The sequence below is a fragment of the Rhinopithecus bieti genome, unplaced genomic scaffold (assembly GCF_001698545.2).
Source record: "Rhinopithecus bieti isolate Rb0 unplaced genomic scaffold, ASM169854v2 scaffold_39125, whole genome shotgun sequence".
In the NCBI taxonomy this organism is placed as follows: domain Eukaryota; kingdom Metazoa; phylum Chordata; class Mammalia; order Primates; family Cercopithecidae; genus Rhinopithecus; species Rhinopithecus bieti.
In genome coordinates, this window is record NW_016816262.1 from 1277144 (window position 1) to 1288199 (window position 11056).

At 36.4% G+C, this 11056-nt stretch overlaps 1 long non-coding RNA gene across 1 annotated transcript in view; it reads right to left on the reverse strand.

Moving 5' to 3' along the window:
• Positions 1 to 7540, reverse strand: part of LOC108516951 (uncharacterized) — a 71876-nt gene extending 64336 nt beyond the window's left edge. The window contains exon 1 of the long non-coding RNA XR_001881955.1: positions 7414 to 7540. This is a non-coding gene — a long non-coding RNA (uncharacterized LOC108516951). The remainder of the gene's footprint in view (positions 1 to 7413) is intronic.
• Between the last annotated feature and the right edge of the window lie 3516 nt (positions 7541 to 11056).

The following is an 11056-nucleotide window of genomic DNA, read 5'->3' on the forward strand; positions in this document are numbered from 1 at the left end:
TATTCTTTCTTTCTTTTATTTCTTAAATGCAAAACAGAGGGAAGCTTTAAAAGAGAAGAACATTATAGTTTATATAAACTAGGACTAGATGGCGAAAATATTGAAGACTACAAATCTTTCACTGAATGACACCTGACTTTGTGGGTGCGAGAGGTGATATGTGAACCTCAATAAATATTTCACTCTATTGATGTGCATTTATTTGTCTGCTCATGATTCATTCACCATATATTCATTCAGGGTTTGCTATGAAGCAACTATTTGTCCTTCAGGAATTCATTAAAATTGCCTTTGAATAACACTAGAAAATTCAGAAGAATCCCCTGACAGATCTAAACGCTGATAATTTGCTTTTATTATCACAAGAAAAATACGACCTTTATAGACAATTAGGCTTGGTGTTTAATTATTGTCTCAAAAATGGCTTCATGTGAATTACTCTAAAACTAAAACTATTTTATTTGGCAGAAAATTTACAGAATTTAATTGGTTTCCATCAAATAATTCCATACGGCATGATAATTTGTTTAGGATCTGTAGGATTCACTTTGTTCCTAATGCACCCTGGCAGGTTCACCGGAAAAACCATGTGGATCTACATTTAGATGCTTCATAAGAACATTGCTTAAGAATTTTACATCTGCTATAAATCCCCAGGCTCAAGGCTATTTGGCGTTCCTCTATGGCAGAAAAGTTTAGGCATTCACGAAGCAGCTGTTGTCATTATTAGAAGACGCTCACATTTATTTCCCAGCAAAATTCCCATTTTGTCCTCAAGCAAAATTTATGCTATTTGATGTGAGTTTTTCTGCCTTGTGTCATCCATGAGGAAAAAAATCTAAAAACAAAATAAAACTGATGCATCACCATTATCTACTCCTGGTTTCAATTTCCTTTATGGTTTACTTTAGATAAAACTATCAAGCTAGTTGAAAGAAATATACTTCTACCTATGGTGGTACCTACAGTGGAACATAGAAGAAAGGAGTGTGAAATGATTATATCATGAATTTTCTCATATATATTTAATGGTTGTGGTACTATATTGGCATGTAGCAAGTATTGGTCCTTACATAGCAAAAACATTTTCTGTATTTTAAGAACATTTATGACTTTTACATATGTTAAAATTAAACCAAAATATTGAATCTTGAAAGTGTAGAAATTGGAAAAATTACCACGCATGGTGTCTTATTAGAAGGAGATGATTCTACATTATTTTGGCGAAAAAATGTTTTGTTTTTTTCCCGGGAAAACGAGTTGAATGCACTCTTGAACTAAATTAATGGAAATCACATACACAACCACTTTGCTTGTGAAATCAGGAAAACTGTGAAGTCACTGTGGACCTCATTGGGGATGGTCTGACCTAAGCAGCTGAGTATTTTATTCCGAGCTATATTGCGTATCACAGTTTGATTCAGAGCTGGGTCCAGTTCTTAGCATGATGCAAAAGGATTTCTTTTCTTTTGTATAAATGAAGATGCTGGACTGTATTTGACAATTTTGAGTGCATGGTTTGGGGGCTGTTTGTTTTAAGAGATATTAGAGACTACAAAATATGGTGTTCATGGGGTAAAGATGACAATGCTTACCAAATTGTTCTACATATTTAATGAAACTGGTACCAAAATTTCAGCGGGCATTTGTTGCAGAAATTGAGAAACAGCTCTTTACAATCATCTGGGAATGCAAGAAACCCATAACAGTCAAAACAACTTGGCAAGAAAGAACAAAGGTGAAGGACGTATACTACACTGTTTTAAAACTTAATACAAAGCTATAGCAATTAAGACATTACGGTACTAATACAAAGAGAGATATATCAACTAATGGAATAGAAGTAAGATTCCAGAAATAATTCTTACATTTACGATCAACTGACTTTTGATACAGGTGCCAAGATAATTAATGTAATATTTTCTATGTTACAATTCACTTTATTGGCTTGTCAATAAATAGTCTTGGAAAACTGAATTGTCACACAGAAAATAATAAAGTTGTCCTCCTACCTCACACCATACACAAGAATTAACTGAAAAATGGATCACAGAGACAAATGTAAGAGGTAAAATTGTAAATTCTTAGAAGAAAATATAACAGTAAATCTTCATAACCTTTGATAGATATGACACCAAAAGCATAATCAATGTAAATACATACATCTATGCATAATAGATTTGTGTCACAAACAATACCACAAGAAGTGTTCCTCAAATATTTAAACAGATTTATTATATGAACCAATATTTCAACATCTATGTGTATATCCTCCAAAATAAAAACATGTTCCTAGAAAAGACTTATACATGCAAATTTACGGCAGCCAAACAGTGAATTATTCATAACAGCAAAAAAAAAAAACCACTAAATACCATTCAGACATAAAAAAGGAATGAAGTATGTGTACCTGCTAAAATTTGGATGAACATTGAAAACATTATGCAAAGTGAAAGCAGCCAGTCAAAAGACCATATTTTAAAAAGAAACAAACTAACAAATGACCATATATTAAATGATCATATTTGTATGAAATGTTCAGAAAGGCAAATGGCTAAAGACGGAAAACAAATTAATGGTTGCTAGCGGTTTGGCAGAGAAAAGAAATGGGGAGAGACTGCTAATTGTTATTTAGTTTTTTTCAGAGGGCGGTGAAAATGTTCTAAAATTAGATGCGGTAATTGCATAAGTCTGTGACTACATTAAAAAACACTGGATGTTACATTTGAAATGTAAATGTTATGGGATATAAATTACATCTCAATGAAGCTCCTAATAAAAATGTCTTAGAGAAGTAGTAGAACAGAGGTTACAATAAAGGAAAGCATGAGTTCTGAGAATGGACATGGCCTGTGAGATGAGTAGCACAGAAGGTTTAGAAATCACAGAAATCACTCTGCCCCAGTTGATTGAAGGATATCAAAGGCTAATGGGAGAACGTTTTCTACATCAGTCTGTTTCTCTGTACCAAGTCTGAGTGTGTGCTAATCTGCAGCCTCACCCACCTCAGAGGAAGACTAGTTTCTCATGTCAATTGGTCCACTGTGTCTGAAACTTTATGAATCAGACGCAGCTCCATCCTTGGCCTTAGAATGTTGAAGTCTATGTTTTACCTTCGAGGGTCTTTTGCAAATAGGACCTATTCATAAACAAACATAAACACCTCTTCAACCCTAAGAAACATTAAGGAGGAAAATTCTTTAAATATTTTTCCTTAATTTAAAACTGATGTACCTCACACTTGTTATAATTTGTTCATGTAATTGTTATGTGTATTATTCAGTTATCACGCTACTATGAAGAAATACTTCAGAGTGGGTAAGTTATAAAGAAAAGAGATTTAATTGACTTCACAGTTTCACATGGTTGGGGAGGTCTCAGGAAACTTACAATCATGTCAGAAGGCACCTTTTCACAGGGTGGCAGGCGAGAGAATGAGTACAAGCAGGGGAAATGCCAAACACTTATGAAACCATCAGATCTCATGAGAACTCACTATCATAAGAACAGCGTGGGAGACATTGCCCCTATGATTCAATTTCCTCCCACTGGGTCCACCACCAGGACACATGGAGACTATGGGATTACAGTTCAAGAGGAGATTTGGGTGGGGACACAGCCAAACCATTTCATTGTGTTAACTAACTTTTAGCATAGGTCAACAACATAACTTGTATAAATGACACTTTATTTACTCTTTGTTGCTGTATAAATATTAAAATAGTAAGCATAGAACAACCACTAACATATAATACCTTCATGGGATATAAAAAAAAATGATTATAATCAAAGTCGGTTCTAAATCTGACTTTTCAGCAGCCACCTTACCCTATTTTCTCCATGGTATCAACACTCCCAAGATAAGCAGTGGTATGGTTCAACAATGATGGAATATTAAGTACAATTTGAACAAAAATTTCAATTACCAGACTAAGAGCATGACTAACGATTATTTTTTGGCAATTTGCTTTCCAAATGGTTCACTGTGATTTTACTGGTGCCTTCTTTGTCAATCAAAGTCAGCAAACACAACCTGCCATTTTCTCCTCAGTATTTCCTCTCTTTTTGTGAATTTTCGAATAAAAAAGAAAAACAAATCATTCAAACAATGTAAGTGAATGAGCAGAATGACAAATGTTTGAAGTACGAATGTAATTTTCAGTAATTTATTCTTCCATTTTAAATAATGATCATCAAAAGCTGTTACTTGGTCAATTGAACTTATTAAAGAGACTTTATAATTAGAACATATTCTTCTGCAAGTGCTACAGAAAGCTTGAGACAATATTTATATTGAATATTTATACTACTCTTTGACATTCCTGGAAGTTTGACTGGTTTAATTGTTCTGCATTAATTCTTTGTTTTTCGTGATTCTCTATTGTTTTATAACATTTTAAATTGTTCGTTGACTAATTAGAAAACACTATAACAGAAAAGGAGAATGTTTATCTGTGTGGACTTAATAGAAGAAAAAACTATATTGGGCAGCCAACAATGTATAAATGAAATATACCGAAGCAAAAATAAAGAACATGAAAGGAAGATACTAACCTATGTTAAATTTGTGAAGAGGTTGAACATAAGTGAGAATTTTGATACAAAAGGAGATAAATCATTTCTCTTTTTTCTGAAAATAACTATCATTTTAGACAGTAATTGTACTTTGCCTCTTAACCATGGACCTGGCTCAATGCTTTTATAGAAATAATGTGAGAACCAAATTGCTAACATTTATTATGTGTTATCACAATTGCCACTATCAACCTTTCTCTCCTGTTCCTCTATTTGCATTTTAATATTATATGTGCTTATCCTCCTAAAAGTGATCACATTATCACTATCCAGGTATTTCCATACTAACCATTCTCATATTGACATCCCTAAGTTGCAAATCAAAGCTTCCTTGCCTATAAAAGTATTTCCTCAGCTTAACCTCCAGGAGTAAACATGTCAATCAGCAAATATCTCCCTTCATCAATTTTGTGCAAAGCCTTTCAGGAAAGAAGTGATTTCAAGAGCTCGTTGTGCTGTTATTGATTAGAGAAAGTTACAGACTCATCAATGGCACTGTATGTCTCACCTAGAGTTTACTCCAAGCCAAAATCAGCTGTTTACCTAATGCACTCCTAATTTACAACTCCATGTAGATTTATAAATATCAAGTCACTGATTCAAAGAAAATGGAACATTTAGAACCTGTTGCTGGAACTATTGTCTCATGGTTGATATAGCATCCTCCAAGATTGACCATGCTATATAGAGACAATGGTGATAGTGTAATGAACAACAATGCCCTGACGACACACTTCCTATAGTGTGATTTTGTGAAGGTCTGGTATCCATAAGCACTTTGAGTTTTTACTGAATATTCGCTATTGAACTTGATTCTTATTATGTGAGCTTCTAAACACTCCTCCACTTAATCAGAGTATTTCTGTTGCTTAAAATAAAAAAAATTGTCCAAAAGTAATATTATATTGGTAATAAATTAACAATAAAATAGTAATTTATTATTATAAATAAGGTAAAAATAAAATATTAATTTATTATTACAAATTAGTATTTATTATAAATCATACACTTTATAAATTTAGAAAGGAGACATTTTTAATTTATAATTTTTGTGTATACATGGTGTATATATATTTATGGGTTACATGAGATATTTTGATATAGGCATGCAATGCCTAATAATCACTTCAGGGTAAAATGGAGTATCCGTCACCTCAAGCAATTATCCTTCGTTTTACAAACAATTCAATTATCCCGTTTTAGCCATTTTATTTATTTGTTTATTAAATTGGAGATGGAGTCTTGCTCTGTCGCCCAGGCTGGAGTGCAGTGGAACGTTCTCAGCTCACTGCAACCTCTGCTTCCATGGATCAAGCCATTCTCCTGCCTCTACCTCTTGAGTAGCTGGGATTACAGGTGTGTGCTACCACACCTGTAGTTTTGTATTTTTAGTGGGTTTCACCATGTTGACCAGGCTGGTCTCGAACTCCTGACCTCAAGTGATCCTCCTCCATTGACTTTTCAAAGGGCTGGGGTTACAGGCCTGAGCCACTGTGCCCAGCTTTCTTTTAGTCATTTTAAAATGTAAAATTACATTATTTTTTACTATAGTCACCCTACTGTGCTAGAAAAGGAGACTTTATTTCTTATCTAGGGTTATAGCCTGCAAGACAGCCATTCTGACAGTCTGGGAAGTAAAGACTTCCATAGAAGCTGGAAACAGGCATTTGGAGGCAGGGAGGGTAAAGCAGAAATTTATGCTGAACAAGTTGGCCAAATATACATATTCAACAGGTTATAGAAGGATCTTATGAATACGTATGAGGGAGTACTAACACATGTGTACTTAATGAACATGCATGTTACATGTGTCTCATGTTCACTTTGGGGTGGAGACTTAACATTTAAATGCATTACAATTAGGCCGTGTACATCAAAGGGTGAAGCAGGGACACAAAGTCACTCAGTGTGCAACCTCTGTAAACCCGCCAGTGCCAGGCTGATAGTTTCTTATCAGGAGACAGTTATTGAAATCAGTTATTTAGTTCAATCAAAGCTGTATTTATGGCTTGTGGAACCGGGGTGGGGGCCATCATCTGGTAGTGGATGAACCATGATTGTTTTAATCTTGCTTATCTGGAGGCCAGTGGTTGTTTAGGTGCTGAAGAAAAACCTTGTGGCAGTGGGAACATATTCGTAAGTGTAGGGGGGGCGGGTGTGTGACTTAACCCTTGCCTGGCATGGACTTAGCTCTTGCTTATTATTTGCTATCTTATTTATGCTTATTTATGCTATCTTATTGCCATAAAGAATCCATTCTGTGAGCCTTACAATCTCTATTTTAACATTAATCTTTATTTTAACATTAAGGCTGGTTAGTTGTTGTGTCTAAACCACAAAAGGGAGGGGGTATAATGAGGCAGGTCGGGCCTCCTGGCACATCATGGCCAGGAACTCAGCTTTTATGGTTTCCCTGGCGTCCCTTTGACCAAAATGGAGTCTGTTAAGTCAGTTAGGGGACTTAGGGTTTTACTTTTAGTTTATTTTATGAAATGGTTTTGGAGCCTTAAGTGAATGAAAAAGGAGAATATAATTAATCAATATAAGTTTTGAAGAATATTATTTGCAGATGATACAGTCTTTTTAAACTTAAAACTCATATTTCTAAGACACTGAGTGGCTTCCACTGTAATATGTAAAGATCTTGGAAGTTTGGAAGTTGTCATTCTTGCCCTTAAAACCAAAAAAAAAAACAAAACAAAACAAAAAAAAAAGGAATTGAACAAACTGAACTGATAACCAGTGACTTTTCTTAGATCCCTCAGAGAATTGAGATCACAGGACAAACCATCATCCTGAAAATGAACAGAAAGAAACAGAAAATGCAGGTCAGCTTACCTGGAAGAGAAGCTGCTGAAGCCAGTAACTGCTTAGAACACTTCAATGGGGCTGGCCTGGTGGCTCAGGCCTGTAATCCAAGCACTTTGGGAGGTTGAGGTGGGAAGATCGCTTGACCCCTGGAGTTCAAGACTGGCCTGGGCAATGTAGTGAGATCCCATCTCTACAAAAAATGAAAAAAATTAGTCGGCATGGTGACGCTCACCTGTAGTCCCAGGTACTCAAGGCAGATGGGAGGATCTCTTGAGCCTAGGAGTTTGAGGCTGCAGTGAGCTGTGATCACCACTGCACTCCAGCTTGGGCAACAGAGCGATGACCTGTCTCCTTTAAAAAAAAAAAAAAGAAAGTAAAATGACTTAAATGGTAATTTTGGCAAATTGTAGACTAGTTTGAGAGTTAAAACTCCTGTGGGCTCAGTCTAAGGGCCTGCTCTTCTTTTAGAAAGACTGAATACTCTTGCTTCTTACATGGAGATCTGAATAACTCATTTGATGGCAAAAGGGATATAGAATCTGCCTACGTGTCTGCATATCGACTGAATTAATGCAGCAGATATTTCCAGTTATTTAGATGGTAGGACTTTGCATTTCTGTGACTGCATGAATGTTTAAGAAAGTACTTTATGGCTGGGCATAGTGGCTCATGCCTGTGATCCCAGTATTTTGGGAGGCTGAGGTGGGTGAATAGCTTGAGCTCAGTAGTTTGAGACCAGCCTGGGCAACATGGCAAAACCTCATCTCTACAAAAAATACAAAAATTAGCTGGGCCTGGCAGCATGTGTCTGTGGTCTCAGCTACTCAGGAGGCTGAAGTGGCAAGATCACTTGAGCCCAAGAGGTTGAGGCTGCAGTGAGCCAAGATCGTGTTACTGCACTTCAGCCTGGGTGGTAGAATGAGATCTTGTAAAAACAAACAAACAAGCAAACAAACAAACAAACAAACAAACAAAAAAACAAAGAAGAAAGAAAGAAGGAAAGAGAGAGAGAAAGAAAAGAAAGAAAGAAAGACAAAGAAGACTATTTTATTCTACTTTATTTTAAAAAATAATAATATCTAAGTTTTCTTTTCAACATAAATTATGTGCTAGGTTCTGGGCTAAATACTATAAATATTACCTACTTATTCTTAAAAATACTCTGTAAGGTAGATTTTGAATGTTATCATTATCCAACTATTTCACATGAGAGTAAGTTTAAAATAGCTAAATAACTTTTCCATGCTCATTCCAAAAGTACATCGCTGTTACGGCTTGCATTTTTGTGTTCCCCCAAATTTATATGTTGAAACCTAATAATCAACTGATGGTATTAGGAGGTGGGGCCTTTTGAGGTGATTAGATCATAAGGGTGGAGCTCTCATGAGTGGGATTAGCACCCTTAAAAAAGAAGTCCCACAGACTTCCTTCACTCCTTCCATCCTGTGAGCATACAGGGAGAGGAGACCATCTATGAACCAGGAAGCAGACCCTCTCCAGACCCTGAATTTACAAGTGTCTTGATCTTGCTTGTTCTTGAACTTCCCAGCCCCTACAACTGTGACAAATAAGTTTATGTTGCTTATAAGCTGCTCAGTTTATGATGCTTTGTGACAGCTGCACAAATGAGCTAAGACAGCAGCTGAACTGGGATTTCAACCCTGGTCAGTCCGACTCCAAAATGAAAATACCTAGCCATTCAGTTAGTTTGCCCGTGATATGCTCTCAGTGTTTTTTCCAGTAGGGGGACAAGTTATTGAACAAGTTACCAGTTCTGTGACTTGCAGGAGGAAGGTTTAGTCCACCTAACAAGAATAACTGTTGCATAAATCATCTTTCTCTAGATAATCAACAAAAAATGTTAAGATTGGTCTTACAAAGCCTCAGGCAACAAAACAATTTAAAAAGGAAAAGTGTAAAATGTTAAGGAGAAAATTTTCCCCTTCCTAAGGCAATGATCCAAAATATTTGAGAATCAGTGGATGAAAACCTCTAAGAAATATGTTACTGAATATAATTGTTAGCAGGGAGTAATTTCACAAATTTTAGAACTGTGGCTACTTCTCACTCTTTTTGTGACTACAGTCTCTTCTCAACTACTCCTAATCATCTATCAATATCCAAAATGACTTACATTTATTTAGGGATAAAATGAATTTTTAAAATAATGTAAAATTCTAGGAAGGCAAGTAGGTAAACCAACTTAGAAAACTGTGATAATAAAGACAGTTGGCTATGCCTTATTATTTTCAGGATCAGAGTCTCTTCCTTTCTAATGGCCTGTCTGTTTAATCGAGGGATTCTCATTCAACCTTGATTCTGTGCCATAGGCTGATTTCCCTGTAAGGATGCTTAAATAATGAAGACTCATCACACAGAAGAAAAGTGGTGGTGGAGCAGTTCCAAGGTCAGCAACTCAGCTGCCTAGTGACATTGTTAAGAAAGTGATCTTTTCCTCCCTCTACTCCATCCTTCTCAGTATGCTGCCCATGGATAGGATACTGAGCCTTCTTAGTCACAAAATGGCTGCAACAGCTCCAAACACTGTACTTTCACACAACTTCCCAAAGTCAGAAAAGAAAATATTGACACTTTGTATTCATTGTATTTAAGTGAGGAAAATGCTCCAGTGTAAACCCCCAAACTGCCAGGGTCACATGTATTTTCCTTGGTGGATCGTTGGTCAAGAATATGTCACAAGGCTGTTTTGAACACTATTCCTGGCAAGGTGAATTCAGTTGCCATGGGTAGCTTAATCGAGATTTATTCCGTTCTGCTAAAGGCAGGTCCTAACTTCCTTGAAATGGGGGAGGCTGATGATTGATTAAGAGGCACAAGTACCACAAGTGCCTACTCTCATAGGCAAAATTGCACCCATCCCTCGTCAATGCAAAAGACCAACGGACTCATCTGTTTCTTTCCTTGCATTAGAATAATTTTAGGGCTTAGTTATCTGCAAAAATAACCCAAGTTGTTCATGCTTCTAATAATCTATTTTGTATATTTTCTTTTAGTCTTATAGTCTCATGGGCCTGAAACCTAGGAAGCCCTTTCAGTGTAGCTGATTGTAATAAGCACTAATAGTAACGGGAAAAGTAATAGTGATAATAGTAATAGTACCATCACCAGCATCAAATGATTACTGATGACAAAGTTATTATATTTTTTGTTTTCATAATAGCATTATAACGTATAGAACATTTTACAGGAGAAGGCAACCGAGGCTTAAGGCCATTAAGTTAGTTGTGCTAGGCCATAGAATTTCTCATCTTGAAAGGATCTCTCCTGGTCAATGTTGCAGCGTCCTGTGAAGGGACCTGGAATCTATCTGTGCCAACACCCTTTGCACCTGTACTTGTACAGGTGGATGTACAGTGCCTGTAGACTGAATGGAGGGCTTAAAAACAGGCATAATCCAAGGAAAACATGCTCATGCTGTGGTCAGCATCCTCTTAACTGTACAAGTCTAAAATACTTTGGGAAAGCCCAGAGTGAGAGACAGTGTGGAAAATCTTGTACACACACACCAAAGCACATGCTTAGGAATTAAGCAAATCTGGGAGTTACTAAAAAACTGTAGCTAAGACAGGCAGGGAAGCCAGGCTGCTAGAAACTGGGGCTGGTGTAAGCCTTCCGTAGCAAAAGCATGGAATAAGTTGGCCATTACTGT